This window comes from Platalea leucorodia (genome assembly GCF_965183815.1).
Source record: "Platalea leucorodia genome assembly, chromosome: 5".
NCBI classification, from domain to species: domain Eukaryota; kingdom Metazoa; phylum Chordata; class Aves; order Pelecaniformes; family Threskiornithidae; genus Platalea; species Platalea leucorodia.
Window position 1 is genome coordinate 73,077,868 of NC_138827.1, and position 12,196 is coordinate 73,090,063.

Here is a 12,196-nt window from a genome sequence, read left to right on the forward strand (position 1 = left end):
GCTATTTGGCTTATATGAGCTGTCATGCAGCTGAACTGCAGAGCTCAAATTTAAAATATTCATGATCATCCTAGCAATCTTTCCCCTCCCCTCTCCAAGAGAGCAGTGAAGAAACAGTCTTACATTTTCAGATGTAACTGTTTTACAGAGGGAACATCTTTTGTTGGGCTGCCAAGCCTGAGTCATCCCTACAGACTCATTTCTAGAAGAAGCGTGCACATAGGACTGACAGCTGATCACAAGCTATCTCCTAACTTCCATAAAGATCTTATAGGTTTTAAAGCAACCTAGTAAAATTAAGACACAGTAACCTTTTCTTTATAGTGGCAAACATTAATAAAATTCTCTGTTGATGTAGTTATGAAGAGGGAAGACTTTTTTATTCATAAAACTAGGTCACTGAGGGAATAACATGCTCATACAGGAGGGGAACGCTCTCTGAGCGTGCAGATAGCATATTTCCCAGCTTGCTACCGTGGCTTGGACTGCCCCATTTGCCTCTCAGCTGCTCTCACTGTGGTTCTGGTGCTGGACCTCACAGGGCCCCCAGCAGCAGCGACGCAGGTCAGGAGTGATGGACCCCGGGAGCTTCTCCACCAGTATTGCCGTGAGCGGAAATGGGATCTTCTAGTGGCAAGAGAAAAGAGTCAGCACAGAAGCTTTAGCAGCTGGTATGTTAGAGTATTAAGATGGCAAATAGCAGGTGGTAACAACTTTAACTTCTAAAAAGCACAGATATTGTGTAAATAATGATCTTCCCTTTGGGATTTTTTTTTGTCTGATGCCACCATATCAGCCAGAACAGGTCAGTATTGCCCACATGACCTGCGGGCAGGGAGATCCTCCCAGCTGGCTTACTGCCGCAGAGGAGATTGGAAGAGTATATGACTACTGTGTCTCCAGAGGCTGGGTCGCCATGTGGCAGCCACCTCCTGGGGACAGGCTTGGGCAGGGATGGGGGGGCTTGTTTCATGAGGGTCATCTTGGCAGAGTAAATCCCTGGGTAAAAGGCTCCAAGACTGTGCAGGGAGAAGGGCTAAGCATCATGCCCAAGACCTGTAGTGTTTGGGCTTGATGGCCTTTGCTGCAAATACAAAGACAAGGAGGCCCTTGGGTGACTGGCTCACTCCCAACAGCCCAGGAGGCTCCCCACCTGTATTGGGTTTGCGTGGCAAGGTTTTGGTAGCAGGGAGGCTACAGGGCTGGCTTCTGTGAGAAGCTGCTGGAAGCTTCCCCTATGTCTGATAGAGCCAATGCCAGCCAGCTCCAAGATGGACCCACCGATGGCCAAGGCTGAGCCCATCAGCAACAGCAGTAGCGCCTCTGTGATAACATATTTAAGAAGGGAGTAAAAAGAAAAACTGTGCAACTGCAGCCAGAGAAGAGAGGAGTGAGAATATGAGAGAGGTACAACCCTGCAGACAGCAAGGTCAGTGAAGAAGGAGGGCAAGGGGTGCTCCAGGCGCCAGAGCAGAGATTCCCCTGCAGCCCCTGGTGAAGACCATGGTGAGGCAGGCTGTCCCCCTGCAGCCCGTGGAGGTTCACGGTGGAGCAGATCTCCACCCACAGCCCATGGAGGACCCTACACTAGAGCAGGTGGATGCCCAAAGGAGGCTGTGACCCCATGGGAAGCATGTGCTGGGGCAGGCTCCTGGCAGGACGTGTGGATCTGTGGAGAAAGGAGCCCACACTGGAGCAGGTTTACCAGCAGGACTTGTGACCCTGCAAGGGACCCATGCTGGAGCTGTCTGTTCCTGAAGGACTGCACCCCATGGAAGGGACCCACGCTGGAGCAGTTCGTGAAGAACTGTAGCCCATGGGAAGGACTCATGATGGAGAAGTTCATGGAGGACTGTCTCCTGTGGGAGGGACCCTGCGCTGGAGCAGGGGAAGAGTGTGAGGAGTCCTCCCCCTGAGGAGGAAGGAGCAGCAGAAACAACGTGCGATGAAATGACCACAACCCCCATTCCCCGTCTCCCTGAGCCGCTTGGGGAGGGGAGGAGGTAGAGAAATTGGGAGTGAAGTTAAGCCCGGGAAGAAGGGAGGAGTGGGGGGAAGGTGTTTTAAGATTTGGGTTTTATTTTCTCATTACCTTACTCTGATTTGATTGGTAATAAATTAAACTAATTTCCCCAAGTGGAGTCTGTTTTGCCTCTGACAGTAATTCGTGGATGATCTCTCCCTGTCCTTATCTTGACCCATGAGCCTTTCATTATATTTTCTCTCCCCATCCAGATGAGGAGGGGAGTGATAGAGCGGCTTTGGTGGGCACCTGGTGTCCAGCCAGAGTCAACCCACCACACCCTCACAGGCAGGTATGTGGGTCAGGCACCGAGCTCCTCCTCTGTCCCCACAGCCATCTCCAGGCTCTTCTTTGGAGGAAACCTCACTGCCAGGTGAAAACACTGGTCAGCATCTCTCCAAGTTCCCCAGCTCCCTGCTGCCAGCCTGATCAGGCACCAGCGGACTTGCTGTTGCAGCCAGGTCACCTTTTACACTCACTGCCATGCTGAGTGGCGGGGCAGGGGCAGAGAAAGGCTCGGTGACCGTAGCAATTGGGTAAGGGCAGCCAGGTCTCTGTGGGTGCCAGGGCAAGCGCCGTATCCTTTTGTCTTTCCTATCCCTTGGCTTCTGGTCATGTCGCTGTTGGAATTGAGGCACCTGCAAACAAGGACTTTGCATCAGCATTAGGGGTGCCTCCCCTCTTTGAACAGCTCTGGAAGTACAGGAGCTCTCTGGGTTGATTTCATGGTGGAGCGTCTTGGGTTTCATAGAGAATTTTCCTGTGTCAGACAAGCAGCATTTTTCCTGGCCTCTTTCTGGCTCCTCTGCTGCGATGCTACATTGTCACTTCGGTGGAACTGCAAATAATGAGACAAGAAGTGCCAAATGCTCATCCAGTGACCCTCATACCATGTCTTTCACAGGTCTCAGATGGCTGTGTCAGGAGGAGACACAGAGAGATCCTTTGCTGCCTCCCCTGAAAATGGATTCTGTTTTGATAGAAGCAGATATAATCTCTTCCCACTTACCCTGCCAAACCCGACCTCCACCCAGCACAAATCCCTGCTGGGATCTGAATTAGGCTGACAGCAAGCCCTGTTTCTTTTCCAGTTGACCTTTGGAAATACTAGAGATTTCTTACATGTTTTTCTTTTTTACAGTAAAGATGTCCTCAAGGAATTTACATGGAAATCTTTCCATTACCTTCCCCAGCAGATATTTCTGCCCCAATATGAAAGGCGGCTGAAAATCTAAAAGGCTCTTTGCTCAAGGCACATAGTAATTAGCATACCTTGTGCCAGGAGGGAGAGGATTAGACTCTCCCCAGCCATCTGCTGAATATGCCTTGCCAATGTCAGAAGAGCATTTTGCTATATAAACTGCACAAAGCATATATCCGTATACAATTTTGAAATTTAGTAATTTTCCATTGAAAATAAAATCTGGTTTTGCGTAGTGCAAAAAGGAGAAGTGGAAATTAATTAAAGCATAACAAGACACAGAGAGTGATGTTGTTGAATCTTAAATTTTAACTTCGGGCACACTGACACTAGTAGGAAAAAATGGCCGTGTAATGCAAGTTCTCAGAGATTTCACAAATCACCTTCATAACATCCATACTTGCTGAGCAAATACTTACATGATTAACCAGCTGAATAGGAAAACTGGAGATTTAAATGTGAGATTTAAAACAGAGACTTTGAAATTTGTTTGGAGAAAGTAATGCTGTAGGCCCTAGGAGGAAGAGACACCCATGTTCTCTCAACTCTCATTTGTTACACCATCCTTCACCAAAGTATTTTCAGTTACCACAAAAGATAAGTTGTACTCTGCAGAAAGGTAATTCAATTTTCTGCTGGATTTTGATAAATTCTTGTATTATGTTTCGTTGCAGTCTGGAGCAAAACAGACCAAGGAGGATGGAGCTCCAGCTCTGGAAGAGCCTATGTCTCTCCTCTCCAGAAGCTGAGCTGCTCAGAAGCTGGCAGACATCGTTACAGAGACGTCTCCATGCCTGACCCTGTTCCACTTGCCCAGGATTTGGAATGGCTGGGGAGCAGGTACATCAGTATCCTCCAAGCAAATCATGGAGAGCTTGGGAGTAAGGACTTCCAAATATTTAATCCGCAGCAATCCACCAGCTATACCCCTATAGGTGGACCTTCCTCCTGTCAGGCCTTCAAGCAAAACAGGACCTCAGCGCTTCTCTACCTGCAGCCCCTAATGGAAATAATAGAAGAAGCAGGAGAAGAGAGAGAAGATGACATATAGCCTACTGCCAACCCATGTCTTATGTCAAGGCATAAAATGCTTGCCAGTTAATTAAGCCTTAAATACCAGCTTTCCCCTTGCTTCAATATTCATAGCCTACAAGCTGGATCCTGAAATATGATAAAAACTTACGAAGAGTTGCTGAGCAGCCTCAGCATCCACTGGTTTCAGAGCAGAACATAAAATATACTGTGAGGACTGAACCTCGATGGAGCTTTACGCCTAAAAAGAATTTTTTCTATCTCTAATTTTTGTAATTCCTTTAAAATCCATACAACAGCTCTGTTGTGCTTCATGAGCCTTGTCACAAGTACAAGCCTTCACGTTGGCACATTTTAAAAATAACCAGTGAGTAAGATCCTGTTCTCATTTCTATAAAAACTCCCCTATTGATGATAAAAACTGGTTAATAATTTAACAAAGTAATCTGAGTGTTCTAAAAGTGGCAGAGAGCCGTTTATATTTAAAGAAAGTGCTTAGTTATAGAAGATTAATCTGTGAGAGAGGACTATTACTTAATAAAGAAAACACTTCCAAAATCATTTGCATAGACTCCTAACATCACCTGCCTATGGGTAACTATAGGCTATTTGTTCCTTGTGCTGTCTGTTCTTATGTTTAGGGAATGGCTCCTGTGAGAAAAGGCTGGCTACTTACAGATTAAAATATTACTGCACAGGAGGTTAATGCAGTTTGGCCCATATAATCACCATCTAAACTCCACCACTTCACTCAGGCCCCAGCAAAGTCAGAAGAAAAGTCAGGCCCCTGCAATACAGTTTATTGATCTGAAAATCAGAAAGAATTGGAGGGTTTGTGTTTCTTTTGTGGATTCTGGAAGGTTGCTTATCCTCGCATTATCAATGATCTCCATTTATGTTGAATGCCATTTTTATTGATGTTCATTTCAGGTTACCTAGGGCTTGATCCTCATAAATATCTAGCAAAGACTTGGACCAGTATCCAGGCCATTCAAACCTCTAAAAGTTAGTGAGTGTGCGTCTTGATCTGAAACTGAAGAAGGTCAACACTAGTGAACATGTTTAGAATGTTTCTCTTAAGCATCTTACCTCACTTTTCCAACCTTTAAAAAAAGCATAATACCAGTTTATCATTAAGAAATATTTTTAAGGATAACTACTAATTGGAAATTATGGAAAATGGAAAAAATAAATATGCGTTTTCTTTATTTGGTTAGTTAGCACATCCCCACATCCTTCACATTTCATCTTGCAGGTAAAGGTATAAAAATATTTTAAAATGTTTTATGACCGATATCTATATTCCAAAATTTTAATAATTTAACAGTGTTCGTTTTGTTTTGTTTAATATATTATTTTTATTCTTCAGGCAAGTTAGATTTTATAACCAAATCTATGAATATGGAATATTGAGCTTCTGGATAGCTGAAAGTGAAGCCTGAAAGAAAAATTACAGTTCCAAGGCATTTTCTAATTTGGTTTATAAATAGATGGCTTTGACATACCACTCACAAAAACAAAGCTATAGTTAGCTTGCCTGAGGCAGCTGTGCAGCTGGGAGAAGAACGTACACTGCAGTCTATCTGTGCAGTCGCCTGCGTTGTGATACTTGCTATCAAAACACAGGAAGAATTAGCATTTTGGCTCGAGGCAGAGTGATAGGAAGCGGTCTTTGATTTTATACTATCCAACATGTAAGCCATTGAAGAAAATCAAGCTAAATAGATCCTTAATTGGAAGCAGCAGGTAAGAAACTCTAATGCAACTGACCTTGGGTGTTTTGGTACAAGGCAGGTAGACTCATGTGAAAATTATTGTTTCCTGTAGTTATAAAGCTTTTTCACTATTGATAACTGAAATATACAAATTATTTTGCTATAAAGTCAAACAAGCAGCACAAATATATTCGCAGAGTATGACTAGTGGAATGAATACCCCACAGAATGGCATGTCATGTTGGGGCCTGACCCAGGCTCATGTCTGTCACTGGAGGTTTTTGCATTGACACCAGCTGATTTCGGCCCAACCACGCAGATGAATATTCTGTTATACCGGCAGCATTCTGGCTCTGAAACAGCACAAAACCTTAAATTTCAGCTGAATCTCAGAAGTAGGTCCTCTTGAACTAACAGAAGCTTGCTGGTTTTCTCTTAGATGATTTGGGCTCTAACTTACTAGATTGATGCCCTATTGCCCTCCCTTCAGTGGAGCAGATATAGCAATTCTAAAGTTTATTTTGTATTTATTAAATTAATGTATTCAAACTGCAAAATTAGGATCCACATCCAAACTTTGCAAAATCTGTTACTTCAACATAATAATTTGTTTCAGACTCATCTTTCAATGAAACACTTTCTAGCTGACAAATAATCCCAGTGCACACACAAATATGAATGGATAAAACATTGATATCACACAGTGAATGTCATAAAGGCCTTTTATGCTATATGTGACCTTTTTTTTTTTTTAAATCAAGAACATTTTTTCCTGCCCCTTTACTTAATACTTCTTCCAATATTAATTTTCAGCTTAGTAGACACATGTATTTTGCAATCACAAGAGAAAAATTCTATGTGCATTAAGGCTGAAAAAGAGCAGGTATCCTCCCACACACTGCTTACAAAATGATCTCTAGACTTCTGAGATGCTACAGGACCTTTGCTTACATCAAGTGCATTAAGTTTAAACATATACTTTAAATTAAAATAAAACCCACTACAACCCTTCCCCACAGAAGCATCCACACTTAGCATACAAATGCCATCAGAATTCATCATTCAGAAACAAAATTTTCCTTCCTTGAAAGTACAAACCTGAGACTGATATAAGTGGTAGTCCTCTTCACTTCTAAGTGTTAGAAACATGAAAATTAAAATTAGAAACAAGAGTTGACTTGTGCTTGAATTTCACCACTCAGTCCTTTCAAATCCACTTACAGCCTGAGCATTGACTGTCACGACATTGATAAAAATGCAATGTAGCTCTTTAAAATAGTGCTGAAGAAAAAGAAAGGTGAAAAAAAAAAAGCACCACCACAACTTAAATACTTTACATAAAATTTCCAGAGGAGTCTGAGCGACTTACAAGCTCATGTCTTTCCCCCCTCTTCATATGTAACTCAAGAATTTAGTAGGGTTCATACAAACTGATTACAATGGAGCTCAGATTCATTCAGAGAGAACATACAAAAGAAACAAGCAAAAACAACAATAAAAAACTCACAGCCCAAACAAGCCCAAAAGAAAAAAGCCACAGCAAGTTACTCTGAATATTACATTTGTAAAATATTTATTAAATCAAATTAATACTAAGCCAGTTAGAACTAAATATTGGACACAAAGCAAAGTAAACCAATCCAGAAATCTCAAGTAACAACAAATGGAGCTAAAAGCAAAGAGGAAAAAACTACATGAAAAGAACATGTGCAAGAACTGTAGAGACGTGTAACAAATTTGCAATTGTAGCAAACAACTATAAAGTTTTAGATTTACAGTCAGCAAACCCATATAACTTGAAATATTCAAAAAAGAACTAAGGAAAAATCTTGCATTGGAAAAAAACCCTTAACTCCTGTAGGATAAAAGAAGGGAGGGTTTAAGCCATAGGAAGTTGGTTTAGAGGACGCATTTTGCCACAGAAGCCAGGTAAACCACGAAAAAACCAAAGTCCGCACAGGTCCTTATTGGCACAGCTGTTTGTCACAGCCACATTCTCCTTTACGGGCTGGGCTCCCCGCTGGAAGGAAATCTCCCCGGCACAGCTGGGCAAGGGTTTCAGTGCCAGCTGTTGCCCTCGGCCACCGCAGACCGTGCCAGCGCACCAGGGGACGTACAGCAGAAGCAGCGGCCCAGCTGCCGGCGGGCAAACAGACTCTTGAGGTACCGAGCGCAAACTGAAACACAGGAAATCCCATTCAAGCACAGAGATACAAACCTTTTTAACCGTGAGGGTGGTCAGATGCTGGAACAGGTTGCCCAGAGAGCAAGTGAAGTGTGCATGCTTGGAGATACTCAAAATGCCATGGGTTGTGGCCCCGGGCAGCCTGCTCCAGCTGAGCCTGCTCTGAGCAGGGGGTTGGACTAGACGGTCTCCAGAGGTGCCTGCCAACCTCAGCCCTTACGGCGGTTCTGTGAGCTTAGAGGAGACGGTGGGAACACAAGGCTTGCCAAAATACAACTGTCAGATTTTTGGTGTTTCCCCACACGTGCACTAGAATGTGATTCTCTTACAGGAAAAATTGGTCGAAAATGGACTTTCAACCCATTTTTTTCTGTGAATTAAAAGTTTTTGTTTTCCAACATACTCTAGAGTTAAATGAAAAAAAGGAAAATAGAGGAGTTAACCCACTGGCTGCACTAGGGAGCTTGAAAAGGATGTGGTAGGCAATAACACAAGACCCAAGGACTAGAGACAGACAGGTGTGGATGCTGGGCTCCCCTTTACAGCTTCCATGAAAAGGCAGAGATGTCTATGAAAGCATAGGCAATAACTACATAATTGCATAAAACTATATTCATGATACAGCCAAATGACACTCATCACACCCTACTCTGAGAAAATAAAGATGGAGAACTCTGCATTGCAGATGGATTCTTATTTTAAAATGGAGGAATGTGAGGGAGAAAAAGAAATTTGCTAAGCACAGAAAAAGTGAACAGTCTCTGTAAAGTTGGAAATAAAAATATGTAAAATACAATTTCATTAGTGTGTTCTCTTTTAAGCTCTACAAAGAAAAAATACTGTGCTTACCAATGCATTTCACAAAAAAACATTGAACACTAAGGTCTAAAATAAGAAGACTATAGAAGATAATTCTTGATAATATTGAACACTTAAGAGTTCTTTACATCCACAAAAAGTGCTGTACGAACATTAACTAATTGTGGTAGGTGAAATATGCTGACTTTGACTCCAACATTATCCTGACCCCAGATTCAATCAAAACTACAGTGTGTTGGCAATAACTCAGGAAATGACAATTTGCTAGAGCAGGCTGGAAAATCAAAGCGTTAGACACATTTGGAAATCCATAAAATATCTGTTACCAAGAAGTCAGTATGTTTATTTTTAATTGTATGCAGATTGAGTCTAATGCCATTAAAACAAAAAGGACAAGTATTTCTGTCATCATTTGGGCAGTTGATTGATTAGTCATCATTAGATCAGAATTTTAACAGAGCTCCTTTCGGTGTATGGAGAAATCTGCTGGTAGCCGCATACTGCCTTACAACTTTTCTCTTTAGCCTTCAAAAAGAAGCATGTGCACAATGCTTGTTATAATCATTTTTCCCCTCTTAGCAGTACCTGAAAGGATCAAACCGAGCAGCAGTAAAGAGAAATACTATCCACGTATTAAGCAAATAAAAGTAACATACCAGAAGAACAAATGATGGAATCTGAGCTGAACCAGCACAGGAAGTAGATGGATTTTGACAACTGTTTGCAAGGGTTCAGACAAAACAGAGATAAATACTAAAAAAAGAACCAAGACTGAATATTCATTGGTCTAGTTCCAATGTATACTACATCTTTAAGTCTTACTCCTCACTTCTACCTCCCTCTTCATCTTAAATCTTTAGTGTAATAAAAGGCAAGTCATGCACATGCATTGCAGCTACAAGGGATGCAACATGTATGCTGAGAACTACGCCTACCCCTTCCCTGTTAATTCTGACAGTACAATCTCCAGGCCAGCAGACAGTGTCTAAGCTCTCTGCATGGGCTAGCAAGGGTATATTTTGATGCTGCAACTTGCTTGTGTGATATTAATAATGACTAAGTAAGCTATAACCAACATTTTCAGTTGCACCAGTACCAACATTAATGCAATATGACACAGCAAATATGAAAAGCTGATCAGCTTTAGTACGCTAAAGTACATTTTTATTTGAGGATGTGAGAGATTTACAAACCTGTTTACAAATGCTAATATTTGGAAAGAACTGTTTTCAGTTTTCCTTAAGGAAGGAACATTGACAAAGAAACAGCCTGGGTTGAGAATCACTGACACTATATTAAATCACATAAGCTGTAATAATGATCTGTGTTTATACATTTCATCAAAAACAATGCTTCTGCATTTCAAGAAAATCATTATGACTTCCAGGACCACAGAAACACAATACTATTGTGCATCAAACCACTAATGACTCCAATGAATCCAAAGCCAACTAAAACCACATTATTAACTTCATCATAACTCTCAAATATTCCAACTTGAACTGGACCTCCATTGTACTTGACACTCTATAAGCATCTCAAGTACTTACTTATATTTCCCATGAAAGATGCAATCACCAGACTTAAAATTTGATTACAGTACCATGTTTGTAACTAAATATTTAAATGGTTGAACAATATGTTATGTCTTTAACGAATTATTATTTGACAGCACAGTAGTAACCTCATTCAGCCAACTACATAGCTATCTTGAAGTACGGGTTGAAAACTGCAAAGCATGTCCTGACATTTTATGACATACTGAGGCCTCAAGAAACAATATACCTGTGCCTTTCAGCCATTTATTGATCCAAACTGACATATCTGTGTGCATCGCTCCTGCAAAAGATCACGCTGGTTTAAAGCAGCCACTGTTACAACCAGCACATGACTTCTAAGTTTAAAGAACAAGGTACTCTACACGGGATTCTATTGTTCAAGGTATTCTAGTGTTCTATTTACCAGAAGATCTCTTAAAACTATTTCCACAGACAGCTTTGAGGACAGTTCTGTATGCATTGCAAGATCATAGTCAGGATTGATTTGGCCTATGATTACAGAGAAGCCAATCCATTTTGCATAAAGTAGACAGCTACTTAACTTGATGATACTTCCAGCCCCTGCCCTCATTTATTAAGTGTGCATTCTGAAAAAAACTGTTCATGACTAAGTTCTGCAGTGATCTGGCCTGCCACGTGGTTGGTGTTTGTTGGCTTCCTGCTGCTAAAATGCGATTAGACATCTCAAATACACCCGATGCTTTTTCAATGCCATCCTAGGATGCCATGGCTTCAGTCGCCACAGGATGGGATGAATCTTGGCTTCACTGAAGTCAACAGAAGACTTCACTGGGTCAAGATATCATACAGCTGTGAACAGCGGTGTAAATTATGATTGGCCTTATTCAAAGTAGTAGCTTATTCCATAGCATTCTGTGGTGTCCTTTCCACAACAAATTATAGGGAATAGTTTCAAGTTAAATTCCACTTCAAGAATAAAGAAACTACAAAAATGCAAATTCAGTCTTTATTTTATTAAAACAAGATTTGTTCTGCTGAAGGAATGAATAAATTCATAACTGCAAAACATAAGCAAACAAGGAACAAAACCTTTGCTTCTGGGCACGCTCAGACCTATGCTACTACAAAGTTTTCTGAAATAGACTGTCAGGAATGCTGTAATTCATAGCAGATAAATCATTAAACACAAAAATTCTGGGATTTTAATCGCATTAGCAAGTGGGATACATTTTACTTTTCTTATCTGTCCCCAAAACATCACCAGTTGAAACACTGTTCTATTTCAAAATAAGTATGAATTCAGATTACTCCATTCTCAGGCAGAGTTACCCTAGGGGAAAGAGAAAGGAAGACAGCTAAGAAATCAAGAATCATCATCCCACTCCTGTTTTGCACTACTCGGTGAAGTAAGCAGACTCCCAAGCACAGGAGCACATATAGCAGCTTGTCCTCTGCACTTCAGATGGGGACACCATCCACTTGTTACCTGTTTTTCATTTACTTCCAAACAGAATACCCTATCCTGTAATTTAGCTCTTCACAACATAAAACAAATCCAAATGCATGACTGAGGAAAAACATGGCAACAATAAATCTGAAATTAAATGAGCTGAAGATACAAAGAACGAACAACCAGCAATAGCACTGGACAGGTTTGTAATATTACTGTATTCTTACAAACTCATTGTGTCAAATGACCAC